Here is a 12,389-nt window from a genome sequence, read left to right on the forward strand (position 1 = left end):
GAAGAGTACGAGAGAAGTGGGCGGGACAAAGTGGTCTAGTATAGACGTTACCGTGCAAATGATCCGCGCTTCGCATCGCAGACGCGAATATAATATAATACATCATATGGAAGTGTTCAAATTATTTCTGAGATATATCTCACTGATATCAAAACAGGCAATTCCAAATAACCCATGCTTCTGGAATCTCATAGTCTACAGCTTGAGGATTGGGATTTCCTGGTTAGCCATGCTATTTCAGTTCCTCTGAGCTAATACGACGAGAGATTTCGAAACCAACGCAAGCAATGTTCGTACAGAACCTGTTCTGCGGAATAATTATTCGCTAGGGCTTATCAGATGCGCACTTTATAATATGACAAAGAACGGCTTTCTACGCTACTTCTGTGTCAACCAAACACTCCCATTTGCCCGAATGCTCTTTGCCATAGTCAAATACTTGTTCTATATTGTGCTGACTGTCGCGTTTGTAAGTTTTGGCTATGTCTGGAGCCTGCAGTCCCCTGAAGACGACTGCGGTAACCTAAAGACGCCCAAACGCATCTGGAGGCAGTTGAAGACGTCGGGTGTCATGTGAAGTTAAGTAAAGACACCCGAGGATGTCAGGAGTCACCAGAATTTACTGGGAGTCACTTGGAGGGAGCTGGAGTCACTCGGAAGACGTTTGGGGTCACGCACGTCTGGAGTCCCCTGAAGTCACTCGAAGTGACCTGAGGACGTCTAAACTCAATTGAGGTCGCATGAAGATGCCTGATCTCACTTGCAGTCGGATGACGTCACGTCAAGTCATCTGAAGGCATCTTGTCTCATATGATGGCGTCGGCAAAACTTTAACTTACCTGAAGACGTCATTAGTAACCTAAAGTCAATGGAAGCCGCCCGAAGACGCGAGGAGTCACCTGACGTCATGTGTAGACGTCTGAAGTCTTTTGAAGTCACCTGAATGTGTCTGAGGGCACCTGAAGACATCTGTAGTCACCTAAAGTCTCCTCAAGGCAGCTGTAGATGCCAGGAGTGAGCTAAAGGGACTCAAAGTAACGTACTTCAAGTCAGCTGGAGTCACTTGACGTTGGCTGTAGTCACCGCAACACGTCAGGGGTCAGCTCAAAGACCTTCCGAACGAGCTAAGGTCATCGGAAGTCACCTGAAGTTGTCAGGAGTCACATAAAGTTGCTCGAAATCACTTGATGAAGCTTTTCGGGACCCTGGGGAGGTGATGAATAAATCACCTTGCCCTCGGGCACATTCCTCCAGTATTCTCCCAATATACCCAAAGCTCATTGCCATAGCCTAATATTTTTCTCCATTGTTCTGGCTGTCGCGTTTGTAATTTTTCACTTATGATGTTCTACCTTAAATCTCTTCGAGTCAGAGTGTATCAGGATGCTCTGGTGTACATGCCTATTGAACTGCTGGTATGATAATAGAAAATGTAAAATTGACCTTCTTTGGAGATTGAGAGTTCAAATCCTGCACCAGACAAATTTTTTGCAACAAAAATTAATGTAAATTTTCTTATTCTGCCCTAATTATTTTGCTCTTAGGAGGACCTCGTTTTGACCGAAATCTCAATATAGCCTCCTGAACAGTCGTTTCGTACTTGTTCAGACGCAATATCAATAGAAACAGAGTTAAAAACATCGCTTGGGAGTGGCAACTAACTGCGTAGTACCACGCGCACATTGCCGAATTTCCTTAGTCGGAGAGTGGTAAGCGGTCGGAGAGTGTAAGTGGTCAGAGAGTCTGTGGTGAAGACGCGGGCAAATAGCGGACATCTTAAATCCTCCCACAGCCTCACCCACCACAGGTGTGGAGGCTTACCGATCCAAGTAGTCTCCAGCATGTGCGTGCCTTAAACCACTAGGCTACCCAAGCACCGATCAAAGTGGAACAAATTGGGAATTTTCTGAGAGAAACGACGACGGTGTTTCGAGTTTCAAAACGGATCTGCCAGGACATGATTTGGTGCCACGTTGTAATACAGACACAAGGAGAACCGCACTTCATACAACATAGATGTCTTTAAGCAGCGAATTTTTACGCAACCTTTCACAAAATGCGTTGGCTATAGGAGCCCTGGAATCAACACCAAGTAGTAGCTCCCTTCGAAAACACACGCGAATTTGCTCGGTAGGGCAGGTGTAGGATTCTTCCAAGTGGTCTATTATTGTAAAATAATGAACGCTAATCACTAAAGAAGAGTACGAGAGAAGTGGGCGGGACAAAGTGGTCTAGTATAGACGTTACCGTGCAAATGATCCGCGCTTCGCATCGCAGACGCGAATATAATATAATACATCATATGGAAGTGTTCAAATTATTTCTGAGATATATCTCACTGATATCAAAACAGGCAATTCCAAATAACCCATGCTTCTGGAATCTCATAGTCTACAGCTTGAGGATTGGGATTTCCTGGTTAGCCATGCTATTTCAGTTCCTCTGAGCTAATACGACGAGAGATTTCGAAACCAACGCAAGCAATGTTCGTACAGAACCTGTTCTGCGGAATAATTATTCGCTAGGGCTTATCAGATGCGCACTTTATAATATGACAAAGAACGGCTTTCTACGCTACTTCTGTGTCAACCAAACACTCCCATTTGCCCGAATGCTCTTTGCCATAGTCAAATACTTGTTCTATATTGTGCTGACTGTCGCGTTTGTAAGTTTTGGCTATGTCTGGAGCCTGCAGTCCCCTGAAGACGACTGCGGTAACCTAAAGACGCCCAAACGCATCTGGAGGCAGTTGAAGACGTCGGGTGTCATGTGAAGTTAAGTAAAGACACCCGAGGATGTCAGGAGTCACCAGAATTTACTGGGAGTCACTTGGAGGGAGCTGGAGTCACTCGGAAGACGTTTGGGGTCACGCACGTCTGGAGTCCCCTGAAGTCACTCGAAGTGACCTGAGGACGTCTAAACTCAATTGAGGTCGCATGAAGATGTCTGATCTCACTTGCAGTCGGATGACGTCACGTCAAGTCATCTGAAGGCATCTTGTCTCATATGATGGCGTCGGCAAAACTTTAACTTACCTGAAGACGTCATTAGTAACCTAAAGTCAATGGAAGCCGCCCGAAGACGCGAGGAGTCACCTGACGTCATGTGTAGACGTCTGAAGTCTTTTGAAGTCACCTGAATGTGTCTGAGGGCACCTGAAGACATCTGTAGTCACCTAAAGTCTCCTCAAGGCAGCTGTAGATGCCAGGAGTGAGCTAAAGGGACTCAAAGTAACGTACTTCAAGTCAGCTGGAGTCACTTGACGTTGGCTGTAGTCACCGCAACACGTCAGGGGTCAGCTCAAAGACCTTCCGAACGAGCTAAGGTCATCGGAAGTCACCTGAAGTTGTCAGGAGTCACATAAAGTTGCTCGAAATCACTTGATGAAGCTTTTCGGGACCCTGGGGAGGTGATGAATAAATCACCTTGCCCTCGGGCACATTCCTCCAGTATTCTCCCAATATACCCAAAGCTCATTGCCATAGCCTAATATTTTTCTCCATTGTTCTGGCTGTCGCGTTTGTAATTTTTCACTTATGATGTTCTACCTTAAATCTCTTCGAGTCAGAGTGTATCAGGATGCTCTGGTGTACATGCCTATTGAACTGCTGGTATGATAATAGAAAATGTAAAATTGACCTTCTTTGGAGATTGAGAGTTCAAATCCTGCACCAGACAAATTTTTTGCAACAAAAATTAATGTAAATTTTCTTATTCTGCCCTAATTATTTTGCTCTTAGGAGGACCTCGTTTTGACCGAAATCTCAATATAGCCTCCTGAACAGTCGTTTCGTACTTGTTCAGACGCAATATCAATAGAAACAGAGTTAAAAACATCGCTTGGGAGTGGCAACTAACTGCGTAGTACCACGCGCACATCGCCGAATTTCCTTAGTCGGAGGGTGGTAAGCGGTCGGAGAGTGTAAGTGGTCAGAGAGTCTGTGGTGAAGACGCGGGCAAATAGCGGACATCTTAAATCCTCCCACAGCCTCACCCACCACAGGTGTGGAGGCTTACCGACCCAAGTAGTCTCCAGCATGTGCGTGCCTTAAACCACTAGGCTACCCAAGCACCGATCAAAGTGGAACAAATTGGGAATTTTCTGAGAGAAACGACGACGGTGTTTCGAGTTTCAAAACGGATCTGCCAGGACATGATTTGGTGCCACGTTGTAATACAGACACAAGGAGAACCGCACTTCATACAACATAGATGTCTTTAAGCAGCGAATTTTTACGCAACCTTTCACAAAATGCGTTGGCTATAGGAGCCCTGGAATCAACACCAAGTAGTAGCTCCCTTCGAAAACACACGCGAATTTGCTCGGTAGGGCAGGTGTAGGATTCTTCCAAGTGGTCTATTATTGTAAAATAATGAACGCTAATCACTAAAGAAGAGTACGAGAGAAGTGGGCGGGACAAAGTGGTCTAGTATAGACGTTACCGTGCAAATGATCCGCGCTTCGCATCGCAGACGCGAATATAATATAATACATCATATGGAAGTGTTCAAATTATTTCTGAGATATATCTCACTGATATCAAAACAGGCAATTCCAAATAACCCATGCTTCTGGAATCTCATAGTCTACAGCTTGAGGATTGGGATTTCCTGGTTAGCCATGCTATTTCAGTTCCTCTGAGCTAATACGACGAGAGATTTCGAAACCAACGCAAGCAATGTTCGTACAGAACCTGTTCTGCGGAATAATTATTCGCTAGGGCTTATCAGATGCGCACTTTATAATATGACAAAGAACGGCTTTCTACGCTACTTCTGTGTCAACCAAACACTCCCATTTGCCCGAATGCTCTTTGCCATAGTCAAATACTTGTTCTATATTGTGCTGACTGTCGCGTTTGTAAGTTTTGGCTATGTCTGGAGCCTGCAGTCCCCTGAAGACGACTGCGGTAACCTAAAGACGCCCAAACGCATCTGGAGGCAGTTGAAGACGTCGGGTGTCATGTGAAGTTAAGTAAAGACACCCGAGGATGTCAGGAGTCACCAGAATTTACTGGGAGTCACTTGGAGGGAGCTGCCCTTACAAAAATCGATATTGAGTTTCTTGTATGATCTTGATGAGTTTGTAATGAGTCAACAGAAACTCATCAGACACTCAACGTTTAATGTGATTTCACATTACGTTCCTATCAGGAACTCCATTGAGTTTTGACATTAATTTTTCTCGTGAAAAATTTCCATATTTTTTCTGCAGAGTTTTTAATGTATGAAATCATCAGGACATACCACTCGTGCTGTTCAAGACAAATATGCTTGAACTGACCGTTGATATGTTTTTATACTAATAACGGTGCAGTGCGGTGACATTTACCATGTCTCAAACCAGCCGCAGATACCAGGAGGGGGACGGGCGATAACGTAGTTTTATACATGGGATTTTCCTCTGTCCCCTCTCCCACTACGCGCTCCGACAAAGAAACCGCCCCACATCACCCTTCAAAAAAATAAAAAAATAAAATAAAAACTAAAATAATAATAAATAAATAAATAAAATAAAATAAATAATAATAGTAATAAATAAATAAGAGAGAGGGAGATAAAGCCAGTCTCTGGGTCCGAGCTTGGCTAGTGCTACTGTGCTACTAAAACTTACAAGAACAATCTATAAGAAAGAAGCTGCGCTCACGTACGGGGTATAGCTGCAAGACGTCTTTCTCATCTGTCCTTAACTGAGTACACGAGCTGCGCGCGCCATACGCATTTGGATCTAGCAGATAGCAACCCTTGTTTGATGAAGAATTCACTGCCTGCTGTCAAAAAAAAAAAAAAAGAGAAATAAGAAAAAAAGGTCTCCACAGTGCTCCGGCTGGCCCTGACCCCTCGGGTAATCAGACAATATACTACAGCCGACTAAGTCACAAGTCTCGTGAGGAGTAGAAAAATCGCGGGAAAGTGAGTCTTCGCTCCTCCGTCAAACATGAAAGTTCGAAAATATCCTTATCTTTGTAGGATTCGCAACACTTCTGTCACTCGCACGGCCTGTAGCTTGACCTCGAAATTGTAGTCTGTGTTTAGTTCGAATCGGTACAGTACAAACACCATTATAATGACACTGCTTGTATCTTCTCATTTTTGGCATTTTACCAGCAACATGCAGAACACATTAGAAGAAACAACACACAATAGCGACTTTGCTATCAATTAGCGGGCTTCAGTTGTCCAAGCATACAGTTTTTATTTGAAAGCTTTGAAGGATATTTCGGCGTATGAAAAATAGGCAAAAATGCTGAGAGGGAAAGTAGTCGGGTAAAAGATCACGAAATTCGCACAGCACCGGATAGTTCGTTCTCTTCGTCTTACGCACATTTCGACATCCAACGTATTTACTGATAATTAAAGTGCATAATCATTTATAAATTAATTTTTTAGGCTACGACATGTTTAATTATAATAATAATTATTATTACATTAATGGCAACAGTAAGATGCTGATATTATATGGATTATAAAAGGTGTTGTCTTGTAGCGCCCCCTCGCTATGTCGGAAAATGTCACTGTATCCTCAGCCTGTGTTCCCGTTTGGTATGTCTACCGCCGTTGCACGTGTGTTTTTACGCTTCGTTTTTTTGCTATAATTTAATGATTTTACACCTCCTGCGCGTGTTACTTGTGTCATTTGGAAGGAAGGAACCGCTGGCTATAATCGAACTGCTATGGTAAGTGTTCATACTGCTGGAAGCAAGTTTGTGTACCTGAATTGAGCCATAACTTCCCGTTTTGTGTGTAACGTATCACAGGTGAGGGAAAAGTTACGGAACGAAGTCATGCGAGATACGCTAAACAAGGTGCACGAGGCGACATGGAGGAAGCGTTAAAAGTAACGAAAGCCACAAAAAGCCCGCTGAGCAGCTTTGGAAAAGACGAAAGGTACGTTTTGCACCACTGTGTCGTAATTGCACGAAAACATGCATTGTTGAGCTTACTCTGTGTGACGCTACGGTGTGTTCCTGTTTTGTTTTTATAGCATGCTCGCATAATTCCTGTTGTAGCATAATTTCTGCGCTAGAGATAATTTGACATGGAATGTTGTTTAATGCCCCAGGCCTCCAGATAAGCGAGACATGACTACATTCTTATGCTTCAAGTTCGATGTCTACCAGATAAATCTCCTGATTTTTCAGACTGCATTGGTATGTTGTGGAAGGCACGAAAATTACGAAGAGCCTCGAGTCGTCCAAGGGGGTGGCAACAGCCGAGGATTAAAAGGTAATGTGTCTCATCTTGGAAATAGCAGTAATTATATATAATTGGGTTTGGTTAGACTGTGCTTTACTGACACTGTTCATCAACATGGCATGCTTTGAGAAAGTAAGGCTGTACCACCATCACATGGGGATCTCAACGCCATCAAACACATTGTCTTTATCGCTGGCCAATTTCATGCTGCCATACTGTGCTTTACAAATGGCTTCAGTTCAAGGAAGCAGCTGGAAGAAGCTGCAGCCGCTCTGTGGGTACTGTGATCATATTAGTGTAGAAATTATTAGGTATACACTAACGTAATGTTGCTTGAGCTTTTATTTTGTGCTAAGGAGCATTTCCATGTTTCGACTCTGCGAGACAGCTGAGAACTTTCGGGTAATGGCCTTATCGTCAATAAAGCACACACTTCAAGATGTGTTGTCAACAGTTTCCACACGAAATATAGCTCCACTGGTGTCTACACGTCTGACCCCTTTACAGATAGTGCAATTTTACTGCTGTAGTTTTTTTTTTTTACGTAAATCGGACTATAGGGCAGCTAATATATGTAGCCATTTTTCACTTCATGTTTGACTAAAGTTGAAGCAACCATTAGACAGTCTTTGTGCAGCACCACATAACTCCCTTAGTTCAATGATGTTCAACGGCCATCGACTTGATGTCTGCTCATCCTTGCCAGTGTGGAATGAGTATTTGAACTGATTTGCCTAAGTTATTTCAGTAACATAGATCGGTTTTATGGTTGAGAATTTCCAATCTTTACTGGCAAAAGTTAGTGTCACGACTAAATGGGAATATCCTGAAGCTGTAATGCAAATGTGTATAATAATTTTTTAAACTTATTTATTCGCTGTGGTGGTGAATATCAGTGCAGGTGCTCTTGTCGAAAAAGCAATTTTAGGCAGATTGTACTGCAAAGGTCACAAAACCTGTTCTCCGTTTAAGAACATAGGTAAATGGTCAAATGCGAATAAATTGCTCTGAAAGTTATGAATGTTGTGAAAGAAGCTATGAATCCAACAGGGGTCAGTGCACTAACTGGCAGGTGCTTTGGTGGATTGGGGTATTGCACACAACACATTTGTCTGAAATCATAACTCGTTGTGAACAACAGTGTGTAAAATTTCCATCTGCTGCAAGATTGCAAGGGCAGCTGGCCATTTCCAATATTGTTGTTCACACGTGCTGTGTATGCTGAAATCGTGATTTTACTGATGGTTCCGCATGCTACCTTTTCAGATCAGGTGATGAAAATATGAAAAATGATTTGAGAAGAATATGTAGTGCTTTACAAGCAATTATGACATTATTCAAGAGCACCGATATTTTCACCAATTTACGCACTGTATTGTTGCCTTTGCTCACAGTTTCAACTTCGAAAATAGAGATAGGAATATCAGGGAAACAGCTAGCTGACATTATTAATTGTCGGTTTCTTTGAGTCTGAGCTTAATTTCTTTTGAGGTGGCTTCCTTATATTTGGTGGCCAAAATAGGCCACCGTGGGCCACATGCACACCATGTGTTTGTGATACCCTCGTTCTACTGTATTGGAGTTCTTGCTTGTGATATGTTGCATGAAGTGTGTGTACTACGGTACTTATCAATTTGCAACTTTTTGTCGTTTTACAGACTGTGTGTAGCAAGTTCGACAACACCGTTATTCAGCTGAAGAACAGTTTGTCCTCGATGGTGTAAAGAGAGCTCAAATAAATGTTCTGTGGTGGTATATTTTTGTGGTTTCGTAGTGCAAACACTCTTGTATAATACTGCAGGAGCACGTCAAAAACTCTACACGCACATCAGGTACCTATCAGAAATTCAGTGCCCAATTTTCAACAGAAACACATCATAAATTCAACAGAAACTGTCAAGAAACACATTATAAACTCTACAGTAACTGTCAAGAAACACGCCAGAAACTCAACAGAAATGTACTCATCAGATACTAATCAGAAACGCGGTGGCCAATTTTCAACAGAAATACATCAGAAACTCATTAAAAAAGTCATCAGAAATTCTGATGAGTGTGATGTCAAAAGTCATTGACTTTTCTTTAGAAACTCATTAAGATTTTTTGTAAGGGTGGAGTCACTCGGAAGACGTTTGGGGTCACGCACGTCTGGAGTCCCCTGAAGTCACTCGAAGTGACCTGAGGACGTCTAAACTCAATTGAGGTCGCATGAAGATGTCTGATCTCACTTGCAGTCGGATGACGTCACGTCAAGTCATCTGAAGGCATCTTGTCTCATATGATGGCGTCGGCAAAACTTCAACTTACCTGAAGACGTCATTAGTAACCTAAAGTCAATGGAAGCCGCCCGAAGACGCGAGGAGTCACCTGACGTCATGTGTAGACGTCTGAAGTCTTTCGAAGTCACCTGAATGTGTCTGAGGGCACCTGAAGACATCTGTAGTCACCTAAACTCTCCTCAAGGCAGCTGTAGATGCCAGGAGTGAGCTAAAGGGACTCAAAGTAACGTACTTCAAGTCAGCTGGAGTCACTTGACGTTGGCTGTAGTCACCGCAACACGTCAGGGGTCAGCTCAAAGACCTTCCGAGCGAGCTATCGGAAGTCAACTGAAGTTGTCAGGAGTCACATAAAGTTGCTCGAAATCACTTCATGAAGCTTTTCGGGATCCTGGAGAGGTGATCAAAAAATTACCTTGCCCTCGGGCACATTCCTCCAGTATTCTCCCAATATACCCAAAGCTCATTGCCATAGCCTAATATTTTTCTCCATTGTTCTGGCTGTCGCGTTTGTAATTTTTCACTTATGATGTTCTACTTTAAATCTCTTCGAGTCAAACTCTATCAGGATGCTCTGGTGTACATGCCTATTGAACTGCTGGTATGATAATTGAAAATGTAAAATTGACCTTTGGAGATGGTAGAACGTGAAGAAAAACAATGTGAAGAAAAAACAATGTGCAAGTTTCCGGCGATGCAGAATCAAAAATAACAAAGACGGTTAAGAGCATCAGCTGTTTACTATATACATTAAAAACAAGACTTTCGTGCAGTAGGCTGCACTTCTTCAGGTTTGAGGACCTGTTACAAGTGGTGAAGCATATATCAAAAAACCAAGTCACATGGTACAAGAGAAAAGGGTAAGGGTGAAGAGAACTATAAACGCGATACAAATATCAACAAAAATGAAAATGAAAACCAAAACGCAATCAGTAGGAGGTGGCTCGACAAGGTCAGACAGACATACAGACGAGTCGGAGTTGTACGCGGAGGAAACCAGTGAACAGCACATGAATAGGCACAGCAGCCAGTTGGCACAAAAGGCTTTAGAATGCGTACGGGGAATTAGGGCTCAAGGGCGAAGGATTGAGGACACACAGCACCTTGATGGCTAAGAGCCTCCAGACTCTGGGAAAGTAACGCGGAGTTGGTGTCTTACAGATTGTGTAATATCGTGTATGATGTGAAAAATGGCAGACAAGTGATAATACAATAAATAGACTCATAGTGTAAAGGACTGTAATGGAGCGCCGTACACGTTGATGCCGTGCGGCTGTAACGTTGCAAATTTCGAAATGAAAAAGGATTATCAATTTTTGCGTTTGATGTCATTAACGTACCCGGATTCTAAAATGGTGATAAGTATATGCGTATGCAGATCATGTCCCGGAAGATTAAAATGTAGCGATACAGGTGACTGGCGTTTATTAACAATATCTGATTTATGGCCATAAAATCTTTCACGGATGGTGTTACGTGTTTCGCCTATGTATTGTTTATTGCACAATTTGCATGTAATGAGATAGCAAACATTGAATGAGTTACAGTGAAGAGACTGCCGAATAGAGAAAACGAAACCATTAACAGTGCTACAGGTACATGTTGCAATAAATAAGCAAGTTTGGCAGCGGTTGCTGTTGCAAGGACCGCAACCGGGACTCTGTTGATTATTGCGGGAGGAAGTGAGTAAGTCGCGTATGTTACGTGATCTCCGAAATGTAATAGCCGGAGCATTAGGGAAAATGTCTTTGAGATATTCATCGGCGTGGAGTATGTTTAAATGGCGTTTGAACACAGATCCTACATTACGGAGTGCGCGGCTGTAAGGTGTAATGAAAGTGCATTTATTATGACTTGATGCCTTATTGGATTCACGAGAAAGCAACCTTTCCCTGTCTAGGGAGGTGGCTCTGGCTAGGGCATTGTCGATGAGATCGTCGGGATATCTGCGCTCCTTGAAGTCATTGCACATGTCCTTTGCATGCTTCAAAAAATATTGTGTATTGGAACATATGCGTTTTAAACGTGTGAGTTGTCCAAATGGAATGTTTCGCTTTTGGATATTAGGGTGATGGCTGTTGAAATGAAGGTACTGCCGTTTGTCAGTCGGCTTCTTATAGAGATCTGGGACGAGTTTACCCGACTCGAGAGAAACAGTGACGTCTAGAAAGTTGATTGAAGTACGAGAGTAGTTGCACGTGAATTTGATGGAATTGTGTCGTGAGTTAAAATGATCAAAAAATGAGAGTAGAGAGGTTTCCTCAGCTGTCAAGATGGCAAAAATATCATCAATGTATCGCAGGAATACTAATGGTGTCACTGGAAAAGACTCTAAGGCTCTTTGTTCAAAAAGGCCCATGAAGAGGTTTGCGTAATTGGGTGAAACACGGGAACCCATCGCTGCGCCCTGAACTTGTACATAATGTTTGTCGTTAAAAACAAAGTTGTTGTACTGCAAGACTAACTCAAGGAGACAGATAATGGTTTTAGTTTGAAGAAGATCAGACGGAAAGGAGGAAAGAAAAAGCTCTACAGCGTTGACACCTTCATCATGGGGAATATTTGTATATAATGACGTCACATCCATAGTTACCAGTATAGCGTTGTTGAGGTAAGGAGAAATGTTATTAATGGAATTTATTTGGGCAAGGAAGTCGTTAGTGTCCTTTACAAAATAGGGAAGTTGTGGAGGAATATGCTTGATGCAGTGATCTAAGACGAGGGATATTTTCTCAGTCGGTGTATTAACACCCGAAATTATAGGCCTGCCAGGGTGGTTAATTTTGTGCATCTTAATAAGGAGATAAAAAGAACCAGGCGTGGTGTTCTTTGGCTTAATAGAGTCTGCTATATTGCGCGGGAGAGAGTTTTCTTTGGTAAGTTCTAAGATCTTCTTGTTGATTATTTGGCAGAATA

At 42.7% G+C, this 12,389-nt stretch overlaps 1 long non-coding RNA gene across 1 annotated transcript; it reads left to right on the forward strand.

The window, feature by feature from the left end:
- The first annotated feature begins 6,545 nt into the window (after positions 1-6,545).
- LOC135373038 (uncharacterized) lies at positions 6,546-8,952 on the forward strand. The gene is made up of 4 exons (XR_010416239.1): positions 6,546-6,677; positions 6,759-6,888; positions 7,143-7,227; positions 8,856-8,952. It is a non-coding gene; the product is annotated as an uncharacterized LOC135373038 (long non-coding RNA).
- Positions 8,953-12,389: the final 3,437 nt, after the last annotated feature.

This window comes from Ornithodoros turicata, unplaced genomic scaffold (genome assembly GCF_037126465.1).
Source record: "Ornithodoros turicata isolate Travis unplaced genomic scaffold, ASM3712646v1 Chromosome192, whole genome shotgun sequence".
In the NCBI taxonomy this organism is placed as follows: Eukaryota; Metazoa; Arthropoda; class Arachnida; order Ixodida; family Argasidae; genus Ornithodoros; species Ornithodoros turicata.